The sequence below is a fragment of the Pleurodeles waltl genome, chromosome 4_1 (genome assembly GCF_031143425.1).
Source record: "Pleurodeles waltl isolate 20211129_DDA chromosome 4_1, aPleWal1.hap1.20221129, whole genome shotgun sequence".
Taxonomy (NCBI): Eukaryota; Metazoa; Chordata; class Amphibia; order Caudata; family Salamandridae; genus Pleurodeles; species Pleurodeles waltl.
Window position 1 is genome coordinate 699,752,437 of NC_090442.1, and position 16,156 is coordinate 699,768,592.

The following is a 16,156-nucleotide window of genomic DNA, read 5'->3' on the forward strand; positions in this document are numbered from 1 at the left end:
CACTGGAATCCACGAAGAAATCTCCAGTGGGTCAACTGAATCTTCCCCCTGCTCCTGCAGGCACCAAATATCAGCTTCACAGGTACTCTGGGTCCCCTCTCATCCTGACGAGCATGGCCCCTGGAACACAGGTGGTGGACCCACGTGACCCAGGCTGTCCAGAGGTCCAACTGTTTGAATTTGGAAGAGGTAAGTCCTTGTCTCCCCTCCCCAACAGTAATCCTGTGCACTGTGTGATCTGCAGCTACAAGGGCTTCTGTGCACATTTCCAAGAAATCCTGCATGCACAGCTGAGCCTAGGTCCCCAGCACTCCGTCCTGCGATGCTCAGCTCCCTGAGTTGAACTCCGGTGTCGTGGGACCTCTCTTTGCAGTGTTGAAACGACCGCTGTGTTCAATCTTCTTGAACCCGTGTTCAAGGACTGCTGCGGGTGCTTCCTCCTTTCAGTTGGCTCTCTATGTTGCTGAGGGCCCCCTCTGTCTCCTCTCCTGAGTGGCGACATCCTGGTCCTCTTGGGCCCGGGCAGCACCCTTTTTCTTCAACTGTGTCTCTTGCAGGTAGCAAGGCTTGTTTGTGGTATTTTTCCAAGGAAACAACTCTGCATCCTCCAGCACACCATGGGACATCTTCTGCACAAAGCAGAACCTCCTACCTCCTTTCGTTGGTGCAAAACCAGCATCTTCTTCCAACCAGAGGCAGCCATTTTGCACCTCCATCCCAGGTTTGTGCGCTTCTGCCCCCCCTGGACTCTTTAGTGACTCTTGGACTTGGTCCCCTTCCTTCAGGTCTTCAGGTCCAGGAATCTGTCTTCAGTGCTTTGCAGTCTGTTGTGGTCCTTGCAAAATCCTTTCTCACGACTTTTGTGTGTTTTGGGGGAAATAGTAGTACTTTACTTCTGCTTTCCAGGGTCCTGGGGTGGGGTCTCCTTTACATCCTTGGTGTTTTCTCACACTCCCAGTGACCCTCTACACACTACACTTGCCTAGGGGTGCATTCATGGTTTGCATTCCACTTACTTAGTATATGGTTTGTGTTGCCCCTAAGCCTATTGCATCCTATTGTGCTTTACAGTGTTTACACTATTTTCTGACTGTTTTACTTACCTGATTATATTTTGTGTATGTTACTTACCTCCTAAGGGAGTATATCCTCTAAGATATTTTGGGCACATTGTCACTAAAATAAAGTACCTTTATTTTTAGTAACCATGAGTATTGTCTTCCTTATGCTATAGTACCTATATGATATAAGTGGTATTGCATGAGCTTTGCATGTCTCCTAGTTCAGCCTTGGTTACTCTGTTATAGCTACCTCTATCAGCCTAAGCTGCTAGAACACTACTACACTGTACTAATAATGGATAACTGGACCTGGTATAAGGTGTAAGTACCATTGGTACCCACTACAAACCAGGCCAGCCTCCTACAGATACTCCCTATTCAGCTGCAAGTGGGGGTTGTGCTCAGGTCCTTCCCTTATCCGGCCAGCAGATAGTCCACCCAGACACAAGTAACCCCTCTTTTGTGTGACTGTCTGGCAGGAATTCACACCCAGTCATGTGACCCAAGATAGGCTACAGGCACAAAAGGGCCAAGGGCAGAAAAATCTAACTTTCTAAAACTGACATTTTCTAAATCGTAATCAACAACCCAACTTTAACATTGAAACAAACCCAAAGACACCAACCATGATTCAGCTACCTACTCCCAGTTGGAAATTACAGCTTATTAATTGTAATAAGGATTCTCCAATGTTATCCTATAGGAGGAGTGGGCAGCACATTAGTGAAAAATGAATTTATGAGTTATTTACTAGCAGAACATTTAAAACTTAAAAGTATATGTCCCATTATGATGCATCCTGCCCTATGGCCTACCTTAAGGATGACATATATGTTAAAAAATGGGAGTTTAGGGCTTGGAAAGGTTTTTTTATTGCCAAGTCGACATGGCAGATTAAAACGGTATTCAAGCTGCAGTGCCAGGCTTAGGACATGCTTAAGGTGCTACTTAAGTGGGTAGGACAAGTGCTGCATGCCCAGTGGTAGCATTTAATTTACAGTCAGGGGGGGGGCTATATGGTGTACCTCTCTACAAAGAACTTATAAGTAAATTATTATCCCAATTGGGTATAAGCCAATTTAACCATGTTTTAGGGTAGCAAGCACAAGCAATTAAGCACTGGGTAGCAGTGGTAAAGGGCATAGAGTCCTAACACCAACAAAAACAAATTAAGCAAAAACGGGAGGGAAAAAGGCAAAATGTTTGTGGGTGACCCCGCATAGAGGGCCAGTTTCAATAGTCATCATCATCTCATCTCCTGTGTTATTCTCATGTTTCTTTTTGGTGGGTTATTTCTCCTTTTCTAGTGCCTCCCCGGCTGTTGCAGCATAAGTGCGGACTGTAGCGATTATATTTTCATGCCAGATATTTTGTCTCTCATCATCCTGAACATCTAAATATGCACATATCTTATTTTGGGTCTGAATCATATATTTTTCATGGTTCTTCCCAGGTGTTTAGTGCCTCAAACTGTGTGTGTTTGGGTTGTGGCCTCATTTCATACATTTTGTTCATCAGGTTTCGCTATGTAGAAAGTACAGCATAGAGAAAACTGTAACTACACATCTTTCTCTTTATACAGGTACCATTGCTTAGACCGTACATATGTATACCCTACCATATGCCTAGGACAGTGGTTTTCAAACAATTTAATGCTGCGCCCCCCCAGTGAAAAAAATAAATCATCAAGCCCCCCCTCCGAATTTTCACAATTATTCTATAAAAGCAGCAATATTTAAGTATGTCTAGACTTATTTAAACATTGCAGTTACGTTCTGTTACTGCATTCAAATACATGATGCCAGTCATACTATTCTGATCAAGCAGGCCTTACTAATGTGTAAAAGTATCAACAGCGTGATTATTAGAAGTGAGGGTGTGGGTTTGAGGACTATTTGGAGTCTCTTCTTGTTTAAAACATACTCCCAGCTTGGACATAAATGACAAGCATGTTAGTGATGGCCCACTACAAAGCTGGTTACGGCTGCTTATTTTTTCAGCTGAAAACAAAGCCCTGTTATCAGCATAATGCTTCTTTTGGCCAAAGCCTGGTTCCCCCCCACCCCCCACCCCTGCCCCCAGTTTGGAAACCCCTACCCTAGAAGTTGTTCCCTTCGGCATTAATATCTCTTCCGTGGACAAAGATTTTGTGACTTTCAAAGAAAGATTCCTCATGTTTTGTCAATCATCAATAAACACTCAAGTCACTCAAACCCTTGCACAAGCCTCTCTCACAATGAAACCAATAACAGCATGGCCTCTACTACCCCGTGTAAACCCCAATGTGAGCAGGGAAAAGTCAACCAATCACAGCGCAGCTCTCTACTCCAACTGACCTATCCCTGCATGGCACTAATGACGCAATCGGCACAGCTCACAGCAAAAACATCAATGAGTAAAACTCAATAAGGTCTGCTAAAAGGAAAAGAAAATTACAGTTGGAAGATACAGATAGTGCTTTTCACAGCACTCACAATCAGACAACAGTAAACTCTCGGCCTGGTTTAACCAATATGCACCAAAAAATAAACAAATGCTGGTTCAAATTAATACATTCACACACAGTGATACTATGTCCCTAGTTTGATGTGGCTGTTATAGCTTCACAGTACACACCTCAATCCTAGCAGACAATTCAACAAAATAACTAGGTCTTGAGATCACAGAGTTTGACGAATCCTACCAACTTGAACCACAGCTTTATAACGCTAGATTAAGCGCATCGAGCATACGTAAAATCACACAGTGTAAACCCTCAAAACTCAAAGAAAAACCTCATCAAAACAATAATTACAGTCCCTGTAAGTCTACCAATCAAAGCTACATAATAATCAAAAATCCCAACGCGCACCGCTCTGGTTCGCACTCACTCACACCTTTAGGCATGCACAATGCTTTTCCCCATTGACACTCACAACGCCACTTCAGGACTCTCAGGGCAGCTGCAACATCTCTCCATGGACGTCAGGAATGGGGATGCAGATTGGATCACAGTCAGTTTGAATCTCGGGGCAAAAACCATCTGAACCATGAAAGTGTAATTCTTGGTTTCAGAAAGCCAATTTACCTGTACAGTCGGTACCAGACAGGTCAAGTCAGACCCATCAACTCTGCTACCAGATCTGAAGGCGCACAAATCCCATTCAACCTTGTATAGCCCCTAGGTGGGCTTTGATGCTCCCTGCTGGACGTGCCTCAATTTAAGAAGTTAAGGATGGCGATTTCTCATGACAGAAATGAAGAGCACATTTTGTCCTACCCTACAGGCAGACAAGAAAATCTCAAACTTAAAGGTTCCATTTAGGAATTTTAGTCACACAGAAATAAATTTAAGGTAGTCAATAATCAATTAATTAATAAATCAGAGTGAAAAGTCCTGTTAGAGTACAGGATCAATCAAGAACTCAGTAAAGTTCAGATCAGCAAAACAGTGTATACAATGGGCAAGAATTCTGGCAGAGGTTTACTTTCTAAATTAAGGGTAAAGGCTCTGTTTTACAATCGTTCTAAACAAAGGATTTCATATTCATTACAGCAGTACATGGTTGACAGGCTCTTAGCCAATCATATTAAAGCAAAAGAGAAATCTTTACAACTTAATACGTTTGACAAGACTCTCATAATTCTACTACATAGAGCTTATCATGAGCAACATCTGCACATGGAACAGAAAAGTTCATGATATGCTATTCCCTCTAGGACAGTTAAGTTTAACCTTGAATGTGTTTAGTTTATTCACAACACTCTTTGAAATTCTTCGTCCTTATTTATCGAACATGTTTAGTTTTCATTCTAGTGAGACATGAAAATAAAAATCTACCCACGTGGTATAATGAAGTGTCACAGTAAAGATGGAATCTGAGGCTTAGTTTGCCTAAAGTTAGCTAGTGTACAAGTTTTCATTAGTGCAAAGCATTACTTTGCAGCAAACAGCTGTATTATTAATGCCATATTACCTTTGCATAGGCTAGAAAAACAGCAACACACGGACTACTTTTTGTACTGAATGTATGTCAGAGATAGAAAAGAGATAAAAATGGAACGTGACAAACAGTGTGATGATTTTTCAGATATAAAATAGTCCCTCCTGTGCTCTAATGGAGGCAGTTCCTGGGAGGCCGAACGATAAGCCAGTCAATAGCCCGGCTTGAGCAATAAACTCCTCTGGGTGGAGCCAAAGCTCAAGCTATGTATATATTGAAGAATTTCTAACAGCAAGGCCTGTAGACAGCTGTGTTGTTTAGACAGCACTTTAAGCACTGAGTGTGAGGCAATTGTAAAGTCTACAGCATTGAAATATGAAATGAGTATTTGTTTCAACAGAGTGCACACTAGGGTGGCTTTTTTTGCAAGAGTATATACATTAACGGGTGCTCTACAATCGCTGTCACTGAGCGGGTGTGGTGCAGAACGCCACATTTTCTGCTTTGTTGTTTTCTTATTTGTCTTGGGGATTATGCAGGCTAATTTTGTTGCTGTGCCCGGTGATAGAGCAGGTTAATTTGCTCAGAGAGCTCACTAGTAAGGAAGAAGTAAAGCTAAAGAGGCTGTCTCAGCGCCTGAAGGGCCCAATCAGGAGTTCCCAGCCATGACACTGTAAATTAAACAAGAGCTAAGTGTTGCGGAGCACACTGTTTAGTCACACTAGGATGCTAGGATTTAATACCCTGTCTCCTGCTACCAAATGGTCCAATTTACCCACTACACTACAGTTGCGGAAGTGGCGCTTCAGATGGCCACACCCAGGGAATGTCCTCCCAAATGCCATTGCCCTGGGAGTACTGCCCAGATATCGAATGCAGTGTTTATCAACAACATATTTTAGAAAAGTAGTATATCCAGGATGAATAGCATAATTCTATGAGTACAATCTACACTCTAGACCACATCTAATGGTGAGATGGGGCTGTCTGTCGCACCCATTGTCCACCTTGATTTAGAGAAGGATGCGAAGGAATGAAACAGCAAAAATGTACTCCGCAAATCTTGTCCACCCATCCCAAATAAAGGTATTGTGATGGCCCCACACATGTAGTGCATGTCTACGTGCAGTGTCCTGTAAAGTGATAATGAAAAGTTACCCTAGCTCAAACATGCACTGCCAGGCAGCGGCAAGGCTAAGATATAAGTTACATCAAGAACATAGAACTCAGGACTTCGATCAACTTTCAATGCTGTAGCCTTTACAACTGCCATACACTAATGGGGTAATTTCGACCTTGGCGGTCTTTTCATAAGACCGACGAGGGACCCCCGTGCTGAAGACCGCCAGTGGTGGCGGTTTTCTGCTCTGCGTATTATGACTGCTGGCAGCCCTCCGTCCTTTTCCAGACGGAGAGCCGCCATAAGCCATACTGGCGGTCGGATCGGAAAAGTGGCGGATGACCATGTCGGTAACCGCCATGGTCATAATTCCAAAAATTTTACCGCCAGCCTGTTGGCGGTAAGACCGCCGTTTCTCCGCTGACCGCCAGGGTTGTATTGAGGGCCTAAGTGCTTAAAGTGCTGTCCTAACAACACAGCTGTCTAGAAGGGTGTATTGGAGTAAAGAATATACACTTAATCCTAATGAATACTAAATGCCAAAATTAACATATACACAGCCCGCATCATATGGAATAGAATGGAAACACCAGACGCAAAGAAAAAAAAACATGGACTAGGAGGTTACTCCTCACCAGGACTCCAAGTACTAAAATAAAAGGTAGCAGTCTGGACTGGGTAATCACTCATGGTGCAATCTGGAATCTCGAGAGCTCTAGGCCACTTGGCATCAGTGTTCATGCGTCACATGCCAAGAGTTACAAAATATCAACTATCAAGCATACGTGCCAACATTAGGGACCTGTTAAAAGGCGATTTAGAAATTGCAATGAAGCTAAGCAATTTGTAAGCATGTGAAAGCTAAAATAGTGGCATTTATCGGCCTGGATCACGTGCTGGCATGTATGTGCTACCATATACATGTACATTAAACACTCCTGTTTTAGGAGAACTGCCCTCCTGATTGTTTACAGATGTTAGCATGCATACTTAGTCCATTTTTAATCTATTTAAGCAATTGCATCGAGATAAAAATCCATTTTTTTTCCAAATCATCCTCTTAAAAGTATACAAGTGTTCGCAAGTATGCTATTCCTTTATAAATTCAGGTTCTAAGTACCAGAATGCAATGTAAAAACCTGAACGGGATGAGCGACTCACAAACGGAAATAGGAACTTTGGAAACTTATTGTTCACCTATAATCTTATCCTTTCAACCAACCCTGTCTATTTAAAAAGCAGCACATTGCATGCTGCCAGTTCCGGCCTATCAGCTTATTTAAACACCAGCGATACTGGGTGAGAGAGGCCTGCACAGTTGTTTTCCAAGCTCTACCTGTTTTGTGAGCAGCTTGCACTGCTACTGTGAGCGTGTCTGGCCTTATTTGGCCTTTTATAATTTTTATAGAGGGGACGCGTTAGAGGTTCGATGGACCTTTTGACTACGCTTAGAGTCATTGCACCATGTACACAGTCTTTACTCATAATCTAACCAACAAAAACATAGCATGATAATCAAATCAAGTATCAAAAAGTTGAGTCATTAATCTTTACGCAACATGACCCAGGTGGTCATGAATGACCACGCCTTTTAGTAAAATTTAGAAAGTTTAGTTCTCTATTTTAACAATGCTAATATCACGTAAATTGGTGTCAATACCAAATGATATGCATATACAAACAACACTGGATGTCCAAAGCGTCAAAAGAATCTCAATTTAACTAAAGCATTTATATTTAAACATTCAAGAGTTACAGTACAAATGAGCAAAATCAATAACCGAACAACAGAGATAGCATCCATCTAGATTCAACAGGTGAACAAGATCAACTCTTTGTCTATAACATTTGACAACACATTTGGGCAAACTAACTAACCCTAAAATTAGAATAGCATGTTTGGGCTTCATGCAAAACAATTCAGTCAAAAGTTAATTTGGAAAACATCTAACTAGGGCTCTATCAAAATAGCAGTTGGTACCTAAAAGATAAAACAAAAACCTACAAAAGATATAATAGCATTTCGTTATACCTCTCTGTAATGGATCAGCAAGCTGCGATTTCTCTTCATCAGTTGGACATCCATCTGGTCAGCATCGTCAACGGGACAGTGAAAAGACTGGCTCAGCCACGGTTGGGCTCTATGTTATCTAAACCACGTAAAAAACATCAAGCTAAGGAATCAGCATCGCCGCAATTACTCTATGGGGATAAAACTATAAGGGAAACATCTAGATGGCGGTGCTCTACAAACAGGATTACTAAGGGGTAGAGAATGGGATAGAACTACCAAACTGTGACGGGCTGGAACCAGTTCGCCCGCACATGGCCCTCACTTGTGCTGACGCTGCCACTTGTAATCCCAGGCTTCCTGGCCTCCCATCCCGTGATTGGTGGGAAGATCGGCAGTGGCGGGACGCCGGGAGGTCAAAAGCGCCACTGTCAGAACATACAGAGTTTGGAGGTTGTGAGGAAGAAGCTGGAGGCGAGAAAGAAGCCGTGAACAACTCATCGGAGGAGGAAACCGGAGAGAGAGAGGTGGACGAGGAAGACGAAGAGTGGAGCCCGAACAGGACCTGGAGATGGCGGAACCATTATTTCACTCGAGGAGAAGGCTGGAGACGTGTGACGGAAGCCCCTGTACCAGGCGACTGGGAGGACGGAACGCTGCATCCCGTCACGCTTCTGGAGAAGCGTTACAGTTCAGGTGCGTGGGACCACGTCCCTGAACGAGAGTGAAAGAGAGAGAGAAAGAGGGGGGGGGGGGGTAAAAGGGAAGACAAAAGGGCACGGGCACTGAGAGGGGGGGGGAAACGGGAGAGAAATAAATACTTACCACCGGCCACCATAGAGCACAGTATCCAGAGTAGTCCACCTAAGGCACCGCGCACAGGAACGTATGAGCACTGAAGAGGAATAACGAGGCAGAAAGCACAAGAGTTAGACCAAGAGTAAACAGACAGAGGGAAGCGTATAGTACAACGAGAACCAGTCTGAGAAATGTAACCCTGAAAAGAACAGAGAGACAGGAAAAGAAAATAAGAAAACCTTAAGGAAACAAAATAGATACAATTACCCTGTCCACTTACCGCTCTTATTCTCTTCTCTCCACATGCGCTTCCCGGGGAAAACCTGTGAAACAGGGAGACAAAAAGAGAAGAGTGAAGAACAAACCTCAAGAACATCCCACCACCCTATCCCCAGCATCCGAAGACTGACGTATACATACCTGAACAATACCACACCAAATACTACAAATATTTTTTTTTTTCTCCAGACTATAACGCGGTCCAGAGTAATTCATCCTCACCCATACGGTTATACAAACTATTAGACAAAGGACACGGAATAGGTTCTAACAGGACTGGAATGGAAAAACATCTGCATCAGCTACACTAAAGGACTGGGATAACTCTGAACTGTTCCGCAAAGTGTGGTCGGGATATATCAAAATTCATAAAGCATTTTCACACGCCGTCATTGGTCAGAAAATTGTATGTTTACAGTAGGACCAATAGTCTCTGAATTCTCAAGCTAACTAGACAGTCTTTCAAATGTCAATGATTGGCTCCTCTTCTCCCGTTCCCATCGTCAGCTTCGTCAGGTAACTTTCTAGTTGCAATCCTAGCTGCAGTCAGTGCGTCCACTGTTAACTCCTGGGAACAATTTCTCACACATCAAATCTACGAAGTAACAACTTCTAGTGTGGAACATCTCCACAAGCAGTTCTCATGAAAAAGTTTAAGACATTTACAAATTGCTTGGTCAGGGCAGTGTGAACAATAAACAATATTAATTATCTGCTTTCACAAGACATTTACGAACATTTATTAGGCCATGGAACTTGACATGAGGCTTTGTAGACTAGGCTCAAACCTCATAAACCTTAATAAAAACTCAACATTTATTTAAGTAAATACATAACATTAATATATCAGTATAACCCATTAATACATTTTATTCTAGTTATGCAAATTGCTTAACTATAAAAGTGAATTCTTTAATATTTTCCATACTCATTATTGTGGCCACTGAAGTGGGCACATTTTCCAAGACGCACAATATTTTCTATGTTAGCCTAATTCATGGTAATTCTTAACCATTATTCAATACAACTTTATTAGTAATTAATTCAGCTTTCACACTACTCACTGTCATCTATCCATTTTCTTGAAGTTGGTTTTTGAAGTTGCTTCGCCATGTGTGTGAAAAATGCGCTGCTGCAACCCGACTGTATACCTGTTTTGTGTTGAAAAATGTTGTGCACACTACATGTGCTTTGTGCCTCTTGTATCAAGGATACTTTACTACTGCCCTTGAACCACTTTTATGTGAGGGAACCTTGCAGTCCTGTCTGCCCTGTGCTGTATCAGTTTTGAATGTGCTTGAAGGTTTCAGTGGTGTGTTTGCGCACAAAGGGCTGAGTCCAGTGCTTAATTTGTGCATGTTGTTTCCGGTGCTGAGGACCGCCACTTATTTTTGAGGGCCGGAGCTTATTCTTCTGCCTCAAGCATTTGCTGCGAGTAAAATACACATAAGGGAATGAAGGATGAAGGGAAAAACTAAAAAGCGCCACAATGAGAGAAAGCAGAAAGCTGCAGGTGTGAGCTGAAGGGGCAGGGAATGGCTTTAAATGGATTGAAGAGGCCCGATATGGCTTCAGGATTACGCTTCGTGAGTATTCTGTGTTTACACATTTAATTGCAGCAGCAGCGTGTTTGAAGAGGGCTTTGAGCACCTGCACGTTTTTATTTACAAATTAAGCACTGGCTGAGTCTGACCTGAAGAGTACGTGGTCTTAGGAGTGAGTAGTTAGTTTGGACATCAAGGCCGGACTAGGGACCCAAAGCAGCTCCTGGCAAACTTTATTAGACTAGCCCACATGCAGTGGCTTGCGAGCAAGCAGAGCGAGTGAACCTGACCACTAGAAGGAACGGTCTGCAGGGTCTTTCTCAGAAGAAAAATTGGGATAAAATTGCACAAATGGTGCATTCTACAACACACTTTTAATCATAAAATAAATTGTGTTAGCTTTTAAAGCATAGTTAATGACCTTACAGTGCACCAGGGTACCTAGTAAAACCCCCACTCATTCTTACTGAGAACCATTTTGAGGGGTGTTAGCATCCCCCACCCCAGTGAGTGGCAAGGCAGTGCTGGCTTTAGTGCTGGTGGCGCCTGGTGCAACAGTATATTTGGGCAGATCCCCCATGTCCCCTCCGCCACATATTCTCTCAATATCATTCTCCATTTTGTGCTCCCTATCTCCCCATAGCCTCTCTCTCAGATGTATTTCATTTGTTTAATAGTACCTCTCATACAAGTGTAGGGGTTCGGAGCACTTTACATCACACACACACAGAGACAATGAATCACACATGTGCAAATCAGTGTGTAGCACATGTTACATAACACAAAGTTGACTACAAGGTAAAAGATTAAAAGGTGATCCATAATGGTAGACATTTTTTGAGAGTGCTTGGTCTGGAAAAGCACAAACTCAATATTCAAAACTTAACACAGTGATTAGCATGGGCTGTAATTACTAATAATTAGTTTATACCTAAACAAACCCTTTTTAGCAACGTTAGGATAATGCAAGTGTTGAAATCAGTTCCAAACGTGATGAAAGGTATTAGAAGCTACCTTTATTTCATGCAGCACAGTACTCCTCTTCTCAGCTCGTCTCAGTACTGGCCATCCTGGCTATCTCCCTTCAATCCTCTACATTGCATTCCAGAACATACACTATAAAGATTCCATAACTTAAAACATAACAAGTGTAACATTGCCTAGAGCATGCAATAAGTAAAAAGAAAACATAACAGAAAGCCTGGATAAAAACATAACTTTCAGCAATAAACCGGTCCGCAGTGACAAAACCTGCCCCCAGGAATAAAACTGGTCCCCAGCATTTCAGCCTTCCGGGAAAACACCTGATGCACAGCACTGCCATCCCGTTCTTGCTGGAGATCATTTGATAGTAACCAAGAGCCTCAAGGCCTGAGGGCAAGGAGTGCCTATGAGTCAGTGAACATGAACATCATTTTCCAGCCCTTATGGTGAGCTTGATCCTCTGAAAATTTGTAGGCCACTGGGAAGAAAGCAGAGCCGGAGTATGGGTGGACACAGGTGGGCAGAGTCTTTCACTCCACTGCTTTTAGAGAGGGACACTCCAAGGCGAAGGAAGTGTGGGGGGGCTGCAGGGATATATTGCCCCTTCTCCCACCCAGATTTTGGAGTGGTAGGGACACGGGGTACAAGAGGGATACAAAAATGTCCCTTGCACTTCCAGTGTTGCAGGGCCATTTCCTCTGCTCTTCTCTTCTAATATCACCAAGGGGTCTGAAGGTAATTGTTTTATAGACTTTCCTGCAGTATACTCTCCTGCTCTGCTGCGGTGTCTCAGTGATGCTGCACATCAAGATGTAAAGAAAGGCAAGTCAGCATCTCAAAAGACATGCTGCTGACCTCCAAGTCCATGAAATTTCCTGTTAGCTTCAAAACAACCTTCGAAAAGGAGGAGTAAGACTATTTAATGTAAACAAACATTTGCACTATTTTCATTTACATTTTAACAGAATTTGGCTAATCTTTGATGCTCCATCAAGCTTAGAAAAAGGCTTGTATTTTTTTTTTTGTTTCATATTGTAGAAAAGGCAATTTTTTATGGATTCTTGTACCTCCCTCCACCACCTTCCCTTCTGTCCTGTAGGCACATATTTACACGTATTAAGTCCTGGTTTTTATAATTTGCTTTTTAGGAACTTTCAGTTCTGTGTTTATTGTTATAAATGCAAAACTACAAGCCCTAGAATGCAATCAAACTGTAAAGGCCAATGAGTCTCTGAAAGCTCAAGTTAGGCTCAACTTCGATGCCTGGCTGTGGCTCAGCTCAAGGTGTTCTTAGGTTTAGCCTGTACAGCGCTTGTGCTGTGCTTGCAAAGTCTTATGTTACCAAAAACAATTCTTTAAAGGGACTAAGGTTCCGCCCCTACTTTGCCCCTTAGTTACTTGAACTTCCGTTTGCACATTCAAACGTTGCTTCAACCCGCTCAAATGTACATGCTTTTTATTGGCTGGCAGGTCCCTTCCTGCTCTTTTGCTCTTCTGTTCTGCTTTTGTCATTGCGTGGAGTGTGGCCGAAGTACACCTTCCGTTTTTTGGTGATTGGTTACTTATTAGTGTCCATGCGAGAAAAAAGATAAATTCAGCGTAAGTCAATTCGCGTTGAAATGTGTTTTTTAACATGTCGGCCATTTTGCAGTGGAGTATTGAGTGCAGATGTAAAGCAAGCAGCGAGTGAGCTCATTATGTTGTGTTTTTCATTACTTAATAATTAAAGTTCTGAGGAATAACAGTTGTAAATATTAAAATTGTCTGTGTGTTTGTTTCTTAAATTACCACTCAGTCATTTTAATAGAAAAGTCATTTGCATAATTAGGCAATGTTTTATTTCAAATTGTTATTTTCTCAGAGACTTATTAACAGGCAGTCAGTCACATGTTCAGTTATCTTGCAGGCACTAGGGACATGATTTGAATGGTTAGCAGGTGCAGTGGCATCAGGGCCAAAAGTTGTCAGAACTCCTCTAAACAGCACATATTGCTATATTTTACTACTAAACAGGTAGTCACAAGTGCAGTTATCTTGCAGGCATTAGGGTCATGATTTGAATAGTGCAGCAGGTGCAGTGGCACTGGGAACAAAAACTCTAGGCACCCCACTAAATACTTATTATTGCTATATTTTACAACTAAACAGGCAGACACAAGTGCAGTTATCTTGCAGGCACTAGGGTCATATTTTGAATGGTGCAGCAGGTGCAGTGGCACTGGGGGCCAAAAGTTGTCAGAACTCCTCTAAACACCAAATGTTACCATATTTTACTACTAAACAGGTCATAAGTGCAGTTATCCTGCAGGCACTGGGGTCATGATTTGAATGGTGCAGCAGGTGCTATGGCACCAGGCCCAAAAGTTGTCAGAACTCCTCTGAACACCAATTATTGCTTTATTTTACTACTAAAAAGGCAGTCTCAAGTGCAGTTATCTTGCAGGCAGTAGGGTCATGATTTGAATTGTGCAACAGGTGGAGTGGCACCAGAGCCAAAAGTTGTCATAAATCCTCTAAGCACCAAATATTGCAATGTTTTACTACTAAACAGGTAGTCACAAGTGTAGTTATCTTCCAGGCTCTAAGGTCATGATTTGAATGTTGCAGCTGGTGCCGTGGCACTGGGCCTAAAAGTTGTCATAACTCCTCTAAACACCACATACTGCTATATTTCACAACTAAACAGGCAGTCACTAGTGCAGTTACCTTGCAAGCAGTAGGGTCATGATTTGAATGGTGCAACAGGTGACACCAGAGGCAAAAGTTGTCATAACTCCTCCAAGCACCAAATACAGTTATCTTGCAGGCATTAGGGCCATGGTTTTAATGGTGCAGCAGGTGCAGTAACATTTTTCTAATATTTATAATCCAGTTAGTGAGATAGAATGCAAAAGAAAAACCAAAGGCAGGACTTGTTGGCTTTGCCAATACTTGTTGGAACTTTCAACCCACAATAAAGCCACACTTTCACAGGAGATGACCTCATGGGTACAGCTGCCAAACAGGTAACATAGAATACAGGGTTTCAATTCTGACCTTGGCTCTGTAGTCTGTAAACCACTGCAAATCTCACCGTGCCAAATAAGAAAGGTGTTTCACAGTCTCTCTTGTGAAGAGCTTTTATGTCCTTGGGCAAGATTTGTGCTACATAAAACTACCCAAAATAAAATGTGGATTCGGCCTGTCACCTGTGCTCCAATCTCATCCTCTAAGAATTACGGACAACACATTAATCTTTGTTGTCAGAAAGCGATACCTGTCTAGTGACTGAATTGAAGAGTGTGAAACTGGAAAATATGGGCTCAAACCCAGCTTGCCAAGTTGACTAAGTTGAGTTATCCTAAGCAAATACTTTAGTCCACCGAATCTCCTTTTTGTTGATTGGGCCCCTTACTCGATGAAAAAGATTAGTCCCACTTCTATGTCTGATGTCCCAGTTTTAGGTGTCGCCTGAGACAGCACATGTACCGTCACTAGCGAGATCTTTTGTTAGCTTAAACATAAAGGGGGCTTGAAGCCCACACCTTATTTCCTATTGATTAGCTTTACCCGTCACTCTCATTTCCTTGCTTTTTATTCTCAGGGCTTGCAGATTTCACTTTCTCTTCGTGTGTTTGTCCCTTTGATGATGCATGGACCAAATACTGATTAATTGCTTTATTCATGTTCTTCCACTGCTCGTGCTTGAATCCAGGTACTATTTAACGTTCTTCTTCCTTCCCTTCTCATTGTAACTTCTTTGTCGTTGTTCCTTGACCGTTGTTATTTGCACCTGTTCGCCTCCCATAATTATTTGCTCTACCTCCCCTGGTTGTTACTTGCCCTCCACCCTCCCGTCTTTGTTGCTTACTGCCTCATAATCTCATCAGCACAAATGTTTGGTCTCCTGTTTCTTCACGAGAATGCCTGCAATCGCAAAGCACATAATGTTGGACACATTAATGGGGCGAAAAAGAAGACTGGTGACAGGTGCCAACTGACAAACTGTGCCACTTGCATAGAAGAAAAGACAGACAAAAGAGAGCTCTTTGCCATGGCCAGTGTCATGCCAGGGTCATTTCCTGCGCAGTGACTTGTACCATGTGCTTTAGAGGGTAAAGTCCTGAGAAAGGTCGGCATAAAAGAATTGTAGCCATGGTTCAGAACTCATTACCTCTGTTTAAAATTCATTCACAACATTTGTAGAAGACATCAGGGTGATGAAAATCTTTCACTGTTATCCTTAAAGCAAATTCTATGCTTCTCAGAAAACCCATAATTTTTTAACAACACTAGAATGTAGTCTCATGCCCCACACTGTCCTCTGTGGAGGTGCTTACTGATATCAATGGGGTGTCGCATGTAAGGTTAATACCTGATTTTAGGTCATACTTATCTATGTAGTACACATTCTGCATTAGTCTGCCATTGCAGCGCTAGAGTGGCATTACGGCCAG